The following is a 12,630-nucleotide window of genomic DNA, read 5'->3' on the forward strand; positions in this document are numbered from 1 at the left end:
TACGTAAGGCCGTCGTACGTGCTCGTCGTACGCGATCTATTAGTTTTCACTTTCTGCGCATGCGCGCTTTCAGGTGTATATGGTGAGCTACGCCTTCAGCGAGCTCGCAGTTCTCATCGGGTACTTTGAAAATGGCAGAGGGTCGCAAGAGAAGAAGTGTCTTCGAAGTGTTTGAGAAGAAGAGAAAGGCTTCGGAAGAGAGAAACAAGACCAGAGTGTTTTTACGATGCCGACTTGTGACTTGTAAACAGAGCGTGCACGAGGAGAACTGGGCTCGTGCACGTCTCTCGCACACGTTTTAGTAGGCGTTCCGTCTCGGGAGCAGGTAGGGCGTTGCGCATGTGCATTTCTTCAAAAGGTGGAGAGGGCGGTTCTTTCCTAAAATTCGGGAAAATCCTCTTGTACACCTTTAACCTGCATGTCCCGTCTTTCCAAATAAAAGCCCCAAACTCCTTCAAAATATAAGTCCTTGTTTATTATAATGACATGAAAAATCCTCAAAATGTTACATTGTTAGCTCGGCGAGGCGCGGGTCAGCTGGCGTTCGAAATAAACTCCCTGAAGATAAAAGGCAGTTTATTAAAAATGACACCTAAAACCTTACACATTTAGAGTTTAGCTCAGGAGCGTCAAACTCTGATCCTGGAGGGCCGCAGCCCTGCATGTTTTCCACGTCTCCTTGCTTCAACACGGCTGATTGTCTCATGGCTTCATTACATCTTCAGTGGCCAATATTATGATGTTTTGTCCGTCATTACGTCATTGGCTGTCACCATCTTGATTGTATCAATCGATCATACTGGTTATTTCCTCCACTGCAGTCTCGTGTTGGGTTCTAACTGCAATGTCATCAGGTCGTCACAAGAGGGCAATGTTGCTCTTTCTCTAACTGATGCTGGTTCATCATGAAATTGACTGTTTTCCATAGCTTACACGGCATAGACGTTCATCCATTTTTTATTTTTTTTTTATTTATCACCATAACAAACATTGGTTTGAAATTACAACCTAAAAATTGCCCAGACTTCTTGCCGATCTGTACTCCGCTGTATTTATTAGCTCTGGGTTTGTGTGAGCGAGTGGACTTTGTACTATTTAACACTTTGAATTGTGGAATCATGCAGGAAGAGGCACTCGGGTTTGTGAGAGGGAATGTGACGTAAATACAGCCACTTCAACAGAAGTTCACCAAAGTAGAAAAATCACAAAATGCCTCTGTTTTAATCTGAACTGTCTCAAAGTTAAAGACTAAACTTCTTCCTGCTTCATGTATTCCAATGAATTTAACAAGCGATGCAGCAATGCCACTTTTTAACAGACAAGTACAATCATGAGTACTAACTCGCCGATACAGAAAATCAATTTGAGCACTCATTAAATGCCAAAAGGCCTAATTCCAGGGTTCGAATTACAACGTGGCTTTCGGGGGAGCCCTATTTTCCGATCAGACCTCTCAAGTTTGTAGAATAGGTATGCGTCAGTGTTTTTAGAGCTCCCCCTAAATTTTTCAAATCAGGCTTTCAGGGGAGCCCAGCTCCCCTTAGCTCCCCCGTAATTCGAACTCTGCCTAATTCATACTCCATATGAAAGCAGTACTCTATGGCTGTGCGTTGCGGTGAACCGTCTCGGTACAGCCTCTGCGTAGACGCTACAAACCTCCAACAGCCTTGAAAGCTCAAGTATGATTCTGCGTCTGCAGTACGTGTCGTGCAGCACTGCCCTGTACGTACTGTCAGTCATATTTTAATCATCTTTAGCTTGTACCGCCACTGAACTGTGAGCCTCGGAACCCTTTAGCATGTAGCATGTATAAAAGCTAAAACGGCTTGACAATTAAAATGGTTAAATAGGAGGGGGGGGGTCTATTTATTTTTTAATATGCCTTCAATGGTAAATTGTGCTTGACTAAATGTAGATTTTGCTTCTTCACAATAATATATTTCTTTTTCCCACTGATATTTTTGCTGGTGCATCTAATATAATAATAATAAGACATAACATGCTTTCTTGCTTTGTTTAAAAAAAAAATGTCTTTTAAGGTAATTTTTCACTTGTACCTGTAACTGTACCTGTGCTTGTTTATTCCCACTGTAGTTTCACATGGCTTATGTCTGCACCCTGAACTGAACACCTGTAGATTCTGAACTGTGAAATAGTTTCTATTATCCTCTTATTAGTAATACAAGCTGGAAGTCCGTTGCTCATTGTGTACTCGGGCAAATAATTCATTTATTTTTCAGGGAATAAAGTGATTTAGACTCAATTAGATGCTGACAAGTAGTGACGGCCATCATACACATGTTGAGACGGCTTTGAGCAACACGTCTGCTATTTTGTCCAAATGACGGCCTGACGGCTCGCTGCCTAAAATCATGTTCCTGCTTCACTTGTCATTAAAAAAATAATCTGTAATCCACGTCCAAGAACAACACAATAAACATAAAACACATCAAATGACTAAAACATGACAAAAGAAATTTGAGAATAAAATGCCCACATTTCAGTCTTTGGTACTTTTGAACATTATTGAATGCAATAGAAGCTATAGTTTGCTAAATGGTTGCACTTGTCAGGCAAATTTATTTGGTAGAAAAAAAGTGTAGTTCGTAAAGATTACATACTTCTGGACGTACGTCAGTGTTGTACGTCATGTTTTTGTTATGGCTTCTATATTTGTTGTGTGGCTCTCCATTGTTTTTGCAGCTTCCGTACTCTTGACCCTCTTTAATCCTGCACTTCAGGGAGCCTCAACAGTCACAGAAGTAAATAATACTTTGAAAATGGCCTTGTGCTTTAAGTTCAATTATCCCACATTAATTTAACAAATGAAATGAGACCATTCACTAATTATAATTGAACACGCGCTGCAGCTGGAGGGTCTTCAGAGTGGGTTGAAGACCCTCCAGCTCTGGAGCTCCATCAAGCTCTCAGAATATCTCGGGTAAATAAAACACTTTGCAATCCTATGTTTGATTTGCGTCCCACATTAATTATTCAAAAATGGTTTTAATTACATTTAATTAAATTCTATACATAAAAAAAAAAAAAAAAAAAAAAAAATATATATATATATATATATATATATATATATATATATATATATATGTGTGTGTGTGTGTGTGCAGGTGTGCTGCTCTCTCTCTCTCTCTCTCTTGCTCTCTCTCTCAATGGATATTACTTTCTGTCTTGTGTGCATATTACAGTATATTATTGCCATTATTGTTCATGTAATAAGTTCCACAAGTTTGTTTTTATAAATATTCAAATTCTGAAAGTGGTGGACCTGCATTCTAACCCAGACTTATGTTAGATGTTTATTAATTCATTCATTTTTTTATTATTTTGCTAATCTTGGAGTGAAACAATTGCATCAAATGCTAAAAGTACATTATAAAAATAGTCTTTGAGTTTAAATGTAGTCTCTGTGTGTTGAGTTGACATTAATTCTGTGGTTTTCCCTCAATAAATATCCATTACAAGCATCAAAAACAATCAAAAACAATGCGATTAATCGCAATTAATTACAGACAATTTTTTTTTTTACTCGAAAGGTAAACGTGACCTCAGACTGCTTGGAGACACAATTCAGAGGTTTGAGTTTCTCTTCTTGATATCCATCCCCACAGAGGTCTCAATAGATTTTTCACTATCGCATGTCTGTAGATGTCTCTCTCTCTCGCTCTCTCTCTCTCTCTCTCTCTCTCTCTCTCTCTCTCTCCTCTCTGTTCTTTCTGTTCCTTCATACCGGATTTCTGGAAGTAGAGCAGCTGATCTGTGATCTCTTGCCACCTGCCCTCATCACTTCTCTTGCTCATGGATTTGCTTGTTTGTCAAAAATCAATGTTTATTTTATTTGTTGTTTGTCTGAAGTGATGAGACGGCTACGTAGCATTTTATTCTTCACAAATAAGACAGAACCAGATTGGATTTATTTCCCACATCAAAGCCGGTAGTGCGCTCGTATCACACACTGGCCGTATTTCAGACATTGGCTCAAAAACCACTGATAAAGATTTCAGGTTTTCGATGATCTGCGAACATTAGATCAGCATCCAAACCAGCTCATTTCGATCTTCGTCAGTCGATGGCGACTGTATATTTGTATATCAAGCGTGTATTTCCTCCGTTTGGATATCGGATCCTAGGAGCTGCATTCAGAATCTGCTGTGTCTGTGTGAGCTTTATTGGCTCCGCCCACACACGCCCATCTTGGGAAGAGGAGGAAATACTTCCTCTCGTGGTGCCATGTGCCAGAGCAGGGCTTCCGGATTGTGGGAGGAGTCCGCAGTTTGGCCATTCTTTAAAAATCATGTCTGATAAACCGAGAGGCGGTGAAAACTATCAGCAACTTCATCACCACATTTGGACGAGCAGAGTTTGCCCGATGTCACTCATTAGTTTAATCAGTACTTGTGTCCGTACGCTTCCTTTAAAACCCTAATTCTGATTATTAAATTGTGTTATTGTTGAGATGTTTTGTTTTGCGTCACAGTAATATGTTCGCCTGCCACAGACACAGTCATGTTGCCAAGTTTGTCACGATGTTCTCAAAATGATTCGACTCGCAACGTGCAGATAAAAACTGGTAGTAGTTGTGACAAATGTATTCTGTTCCAAGTGGAATATTTCTCTGTGAACTGCAGTCAATTAAAAGCTGCCGCTGTCGTGAAAACCCTGCAGTCAAGGCCTTCCTCAGACGTCCTCTCCTCTGGGTTTGTCTGACAGCAATTTAATGTGTCTCATGTCTGAATAGGAATGCTGCGAAGTTTTTTATCACGACTCCCAGGACTGCAAAACTTTTCCTGTATCGCTGTAATAAATAAAAACAAATATTATTAAATAAATAAAACATAAAATATACACATTTATAAATAATACATTATTATTATTAAAATAATTAAAAACATTTTTTTTGACTAGTTTGGTTTTAAGGCTTCAGTGATCAAACAACATTTTCAAGGGAAAACGGAACCTTTCGTTGCATTTTGGCCGTCCGTCTGCATCTCCAGTGAGCTCGTCACTTTACCAGAAATATTGCAAGAACATTTTTGAACCGTCTGAAAGAGACTCAAAATCAGGCTTTCAAGGCTCTGATACAGTGTCACTGACCACGGCACTCTATCAGGTCATTCCAGGCTCCAGTCTGAAATTCAACTGCTTGTTCGTTTAGAGTGTTTCAAGTAAAACCCTTGTTTGTGATGTTTCAAGGTCTTCTTGACAGAATTTTCTCGTCGTTCCATGAAATGGACCGCACGCAAAAAAAACCCCCACTGCTCTGGAACGTTGGCTGGAAAGTGTGGCCTCTGACGAGCCTCCGTCATTGTTTTCCTTTCAGCAGAGGTTTAGTTATTTTGCCAAAAAGACGGCTATGGTTGTTTGATGGATTCGGTTTTCTTTGCCTTTTAAAGCTTTAGGCAATCCAACATGTGGGCCTATAGGTGAAGAAGATGACCTTGGAAAGACCTCGTATTTTCCATAAAAGTAAGTGCAGTTCTTAATTTGTCTACCGGGGGCTGCAGAGTTTTATGAAGAGTGAAGGTCACGACGAGATCCAGACATGAAGAGGTGGTGGCAGCGAGGGCGACTCCGGCCAAATGGAATGATATCAATATTAAAGCCACGAGGGTGAGTTTGTGAAAGCGTGCTCACTATTGGCTGCACTTGTTTGAGAAGCGCCAAGCAACCGTCTGGAGAGGAAAACTGACGCATGACATTTCAATTTTTCCTCTTCGAGAGAAATGGATTCTATGATGTTTTATCGTGGGAACATTTGAAAGATGTATTTCTTTCATTTTGCACTCAAATTAAGGGAATCATTTGGAGTTGTGGTTTTTCTTTTGGTATATAATATATAACCTGAATTCAGCTAGTATAGGAGATTGATGCATGCTTGGATGACTAAATAATGCACATAAAAACACACAACTTGCGTTTTAAAGTAGGGATGATCATGTCAGTCTACATTTTTTTTCTTGCAGTAATTTGGTTCATGCAACGAGAGATACTCCGAAATCGATATCTGTATTAGATACGGCACGGAAGACTCGTACCTGGTGAATACTTCCCGATGTTATCCATTAGCAACATCTACAGTCTAAAATAAGTACAGATGCTACACACAGCCCAGTGTGTACTGTAGAGCCAGTAGTACAGGTAGAACCTCTGGCGATGGGACGCCACAGCACCCTGTGACGAATTAGCGTAAGCTGACATTTCTTTATGCAGCTAACATAAATGAGTGGACAACATGACAAATACAGACAGTGGACAGGTCTTCCTGGCCAATTTCAAGTCTGCATGTCCGTTTTCCCGATGCCGATGCTGAATGCATGCAGGAAGCGCCGAATCCGTCTCCAGCAGGCCGGAACGTCAGCGGTGCAGCAAGCCGGTCTCACGGCAGTTTGTGAAATAGTCACCAAACTTAAACTACTGACTAAAGAACCTGGTCACCTTATAAGCTCTGCAACTCCTCAGCAAAGCCAGCGATCACAGATTTCCAAGCAGTTTACTCATCGGAGAGCGATGCAGAGCACTTGGTTATCAAGCTGAAATCCTTCATATATTTCTAATTTACTCTTCAGAACTGACGAAGCCTTTCAGGACTGGAGGTCTTGTCACCCCACCCACATAGATTTTTTTTAGCGTTTAGAAAGCTATTAATGTTTTCTCCCCGATTGGCTTTCAATTAAGCCAATCTTCAATCTTCAAACAAAAAACCTTCCGTACAGTCTCGTTGTGAGTCTGAAATCCCGTCATGGCTGTCAGCAACATTAATGCTCAACTCCTGCATGAATAACAGGAATTTTTAATGCCCCCGAGGAAGCAGCAATGTCTGAAAGGTGCTTAAATTAGTTACCAAAGTGATGCGATGGCAACATGGGAGCAGAGAGTAAAACTGAACCTTTTCGTCTCCGGGTGGACTCTAAACTCCAGAATATAATCAGGACCCCCCCCCCCCCCCCCCGAGACTTCAGACATCTGTCTTCACTTACATACCGTTTTAGATTTGCATAATTCCTTTCATAGCAAGCGAAGAACACCACCCCTCCCTCGCACACTTAGTACGGCGGCAATCAGGAAATCGACGCCAGTCGTGACGGCCGCTGCAAATTGTTGACAACAATTCTCAAACAACAAGACGCAGAGACAAAAGACGGTCTTTGTCTGGCAACTCATTCTTCACGCCTGACTCGTTTCGGGGGCTGCGCCGGCTCCAGAAGAGTAATTAAAGAGAAAATCTATCCAGGCTCGACATTTGTTGAAGAGGGGCCGCGGACGTGTGGGTTAAAAAGCGAAACGCACCATTAATGTCGTTGACTGTGAGGTTTTGAAACGACTTGGCCCACCCCACGTCCACGAGTTGCGCGATAACCCTCAGCCGCCGGGCTTTTGTTACCGGAAGACATCCGAGACGACCCGCCGCCTCGACAGCCAGAGAACGCTCCGTGTGCACACGCTCGGATAATTACTGATATACACGTCTCATGAAAGGACCACTCTTCACATGAAATACACACATTGTTAGCTACACAGAGTTTGTGCGACTTCTAATTGGTCCGGCGCTGCGTACCGACCCTGGAAGAATTTCACTCTGCCAAACAAAGTGTTATGACTCTTGGCTTATCGAACGCGGCCTCAGTCTAATCACATGGATTTTACTGCAGTCTGCTCTGTCTTCACTTTGCTCTGCTTATCCTAAGGAAATAGAGGAGCAGGTTATTTTTGATGTCAGTCCTTCCCTGATAACTATAACCATTATCTGGTTCAGAAGAAGTCGATAGGGAAGGATATAGGAGGGACTATTGGGATGCACCCCCTGTCTATCTCGTAACCCAAACCTGGTTCTACAGGTTTCTTTATGTTAAAAGGGATTTTTTTTTTCCTTTCCACCATCTCGTCCACATGCTCATGTGGAATGGGTTTTTTTTTTTTGGTTTTGTTTCTCTCTGTAAAAGTGCCTTAAAATGGGTTTGTTGTGTTTGGCAGTCGAGAAATTTAATGAAATTCTTTGCTCTTTGTACCTCCACCACAACCCCATGCAGAGTAAGCAGGGAAAGAAAATGGAGGAATGAATAGAAATTAAACTGAATTGATCCTCTTCTGGCTAATAACCTTATTCTGTGTGATCAGCTGTGAAGAGAAACACAAGTGAGCCCTTTGAGATTGTTCAACTGACTTGTCTCTTTACAAGTCTGAAGAGCAATTGCAAGTGAAACCCTGTGTAACGATCTCTTGAGCTAATCATACCTTTACTCATGTTGACATCATCTTGACTATAATTCTTACTCTCTTAGGTTTTTGTTTTTTTTCCCTGCTTAAAGGCTTCAGCCATCTATTCAAATAGTATTTGATGATCGAAGGAATGAAAAAGGAGATGTTACCGGCCTGTATCTCTGCAAGCAAACATAATGCAGAAACGAGTCGAGTCTATCCTGACATCATCTAAATGAAAATGTCTGTGGGGGGAAAACAAATGGGGCCTCGCTGAGGCTGAGCACACCGGGACCGGAGACAGCGTGAGGGATGAGGCAGGCTCAGCCCGGCGGGGTCACTGGAGGTAACTCAAAAGCCCAGGGAAAACTCAGATTGGTGGCGATGACGAGTGAGACGGAGATAAAGGCGGCGACGGGGCGATGGTGATGATCTCAAACGTGAAAACACTATTACCGGGCTGACTGAGTTTTTAATGTAGCAGAAAGGTGCTGTTCGTAATAAAAGTACCAGGTGGTTAGAGACGTCTGGGGATGAGAGAGGGCGATGATGGCAGCCGGGACTTGACTGATGTTGGCTTTTCAAGGTAGATAGTGATTCAGAAGAGACACTTTGTGGTGCAATTCAAAGACATCCCTTTCTTTGCAGGCAGGGAATCACTGCGCCGTTTGGAGCGATCATATGCGAATTGGGAGGTTTTGAAAGAGACCATGTGTTTAAAAGTACCGGAACCCACATCAGCCTTGTTTTGTGTTTCCTCTCTTAAGCTGGTCTCTGAGGTACTGAAGCTCAATATTTACTGATTGACATCAATGGGCCCTTTCTTGTGATTGGCTGAGTCTTCAGAGTGATATTCACCACGAGCCGCCTCAGGTTCCCCGACTTCTTGTACTGTACCTTGCTTCTTCTGTGAACAGAACGCTGCGATCGCCGTCTAGTCTTCCATACCCCAAAGCACGAAAACCTGTTCTATCTAAGTGTTTGTTAGGTTTTTTTTTTTTTTTTAATATATATCACAATTCACAGTGTTCTCGCAATAGTCGACCTCATTGCATGTCGGGGTTTGTCTTTCAATATGTGAGGACCACTGATCAATCTCTAATGGCCACATGTTCACGAGAACATGTGGCCTGGCCAATATGGCAATGTTAAAAATAAATGGCAATAAACAGACACATAGAGAAGAGATCATTAATTTAATAAAAAAAGAGGAAGTCTGAGATTCCTTTACCAAGATCTGTGAGGGATGATGGGTGTAAGAGGAAGAAGAGGATGGGTGGAGTGGAGAAGGAGGGGAAGCAATACCAAAACAAAAACAATAAAACACATTAAAAGACCACTAAAAACACTGCTAAAAGACCACAACATATACTGGAAGATAACTTCTCAAACTAAAACACCATGAAGGACCACAACAACCACTAAAAGACCACTAAAACACACACACACAAAGACGACTAAAAGATCACTAAAACAACACTCACTAAAAGAGCTTGATAACACACAAAAACACCCCAACACACATACAAACATCACTAAAACACACTGAAAGACCACTAAAACATAAAAAGGTCACTTAAACACACTGAAAGACTATACCCTAACACACACTAAAAACCACTACAATGCACACAAAAAGATCAATAATGACCACAAACACCACTAAAAGACCACTAAAACATAATAAAATACCATTGTACTATATAAAAGGCCATTAAAACACAAAAAAGGCCACTAAAACACATGCAAAAAGACCAATAATGCACACAAAAAGACCACAACAACCACCAAAAGACCAGTAAAAGACCACAAAAAACCACCATAAAAGACCACCAACACACACACTGACCCACTAAAACAAACATGATGCATACTATACAATAAAACATCGACACCTTCCAAGATTGTCCATCAAAAAGTTTCTAACAGGAGAGTTATAACAGATTTAAAACAAAAATTATCTTATTGGTGATAAGTTCTTTTAATTTTCTTGATTTTTTTAACAGTGTTTCCAGGCAGAGGGAGCAGAGTACATGAAGATCCTCTATTCAAACCTAATGCGTGTTCTGGGGATAGCAGCAGAACCGCTAAAAGTCCAAAGAGCTCAAACTCTATGTTGGATTTGATCTTAAACTGAGGTCCAGGATGAAGGAGGAGCCAACGCCACTGGAGCCCAAAATTATCTTTTTAATGATGATTACTACCTTTGGCTTCAGTTTTAAACTCCACACATCATTCACTCTTCACAGTGACGCTCCGGCATTCAGAATGAAAAGAAAGACGTTTTTGAGAGGAGGGGGACTTTAACATCAAGGCGTCTCTTCTCTTTGATGTCATGGTTTTTTTCTTTTTTCGTTCCTCGCTATATTGATGTAGATACCAGAAGCAATTAAATATGAAGACTTTGAACCTGCAGTATCAATCAAAAGCTTGAACGCACTTCTCCAAGAGTTTTTGCTTAATTTTTTTACTATTTTCAACCATGTAGAACTATAAAAAGTCACAACAAATTATACATGACACAACATACATGGCAGGTACTGTTGGTGTACTGCAAAAATTAAAACAATCCCCCAAACAATCCCACAAATTCCCTGTAATATCTCGGCTGAACAAAAAGTAACTATTTCATTTATCTAAATTTTAGTGCCAATTAGAATCCATACAAACTAATTATTTCCCAAATACCATCCATCCATCCATCCATTGACTACCGCTTATCCGGGGCCGGGTCGCAGAGGCAGCAGTCTGAGCAGAGTTGCCCAGACTTCCCTCACCCCAGACACTTCCTCCAGCTCCTCCGGTGGCACCCCAAGGCGTTCCCAGGCCAGCCGAGAGACATAGTCCCTCCAGCGTGTCCTGGGTCTGCCCCGAGGCCTCCTACCGGAGGGACATGCCCGGAACACCTCCCTCTGGAGGCGTCCGGGGGGCATCCGAAATAGATGCCCGAGCCACCTCAGCTGGCTCCTCTCGATGTGGAGGAGCAGCGGCTCTACTCCGAGCTCCTCCCTGGTGGCTGAGCTCCTCACCCTATCTCTAAGGGTGACTGAGCTCCTCACTCTATCTCTAAGGGTACGCCCAGCCACCCTACGGAGGAAGCTCATTTCAGCCGCTTGTATCCGGGATCTCGTTCTTTCGGTCATGACCCATAGTTCATGACCCTAGGTGAGGGTAGGAACGAAGATCGACCGGTAAATCGAGAGCTTCGCTTTTTGGCTCAGCTCCTTCTTCACCACGACGGACCGATACAACGTCCGCATAACTGCAGACGCTGCACCGATCCGCCTGTCGATCTCACGCTCCATCTTTCCCCCACTCGTGAACAAGACCCCAAGATACTTGAACTCCTCCACTTGGGACAAGGGCACTCCACCGACCTGGAGTGGGCAAGCCACCTTTTTCCGGTCGAGAACCATGGCCTCGGATTTAGAGGTGCTGATCCTCATCCCAGCTGCTTCACACTCGGCTGCGAACCGTGTCAGTGCACGCTGAAGGTCCAGGCTTGATGGGGCCAACAGAACCACATCATCCGCAAATAGCAGAGATGAGATCCTGTGGTCCCCAAACTGGACCCCCTCCGGCCCCCGGCTGTGCCTAGAAATTCTGTCCATATAAGTAATGAACAGAACCGGTGATAAAGGACACCCCTGCTGGAGGCCAACGTGCACTGGTAACAGGTCAGACTTACTGCCGGCAATGTGAACCAAACTCCTACTCCGGGAATACAAGGACCGAACAGCCCTTAACAAAGGTCGAACGCCTTCTCCAGATCCACAAAACACATGTGGACTGGTTGGGCGAACTCCCACGAACCCTCAAGCACCTGGTGGAGGGTATAGAGCTGGTTCAGTGTTCCACGACCAGGACGAAAACCGCATTGTTCCTCTTGGATCCAAGGTTCGACTAGCGGCCGGACCCTCCTCTCCAGTACCCTGGAGTAGACTTTCCCGGGGAGGCTGAGGGAAAGTCTGGCATAGTTTATGTTTCTCGCTTAATTTTGTTTTATTCTTTTTTATGATTAATCAGCCTTTAATAACTTGCATTGGAATCTATGTATGCATTTATGATAAATAATTGTGTGCAGTAAAGAACCTGTATTTAACTATTTATTCTAAATTTATACCGTTTTTTTCTACAATTTTGTGTTTTTAAGTGTTCACTATAACGCCACTATTTCACATTTTTTGTTTTTTAAATTTATATTATTAAAAAAAATTACGACGACAAAAATAAGGGTTATTCATTACTTTTTACGTCATCATCATGTTTTTTTTTTACATGTAATCAAAATAATTAATATATATGTGTATGTTTTATTGTAGAAAATCCAAATATATTCGTTCATTCAAATACAGTGCAATGTTTTCAATGACATTTCTGTGACATGTCAATATAAAAAAAAAAAAACACCCAAAAAAG

Source organism: Blennius ocellaris (genome assembly GCF_963422515.1).
Source record: "Blennius ocellaris genome assembly, chromosome: 20".
In the NCBI taxonomy this organism is placed as follows: domain Eukaryota; kingdom Metazoa; phylum Chordata; class Actinopteri; order Blenniiformes; family Blenniidae; genus Blennius; species Blennius ocellaris.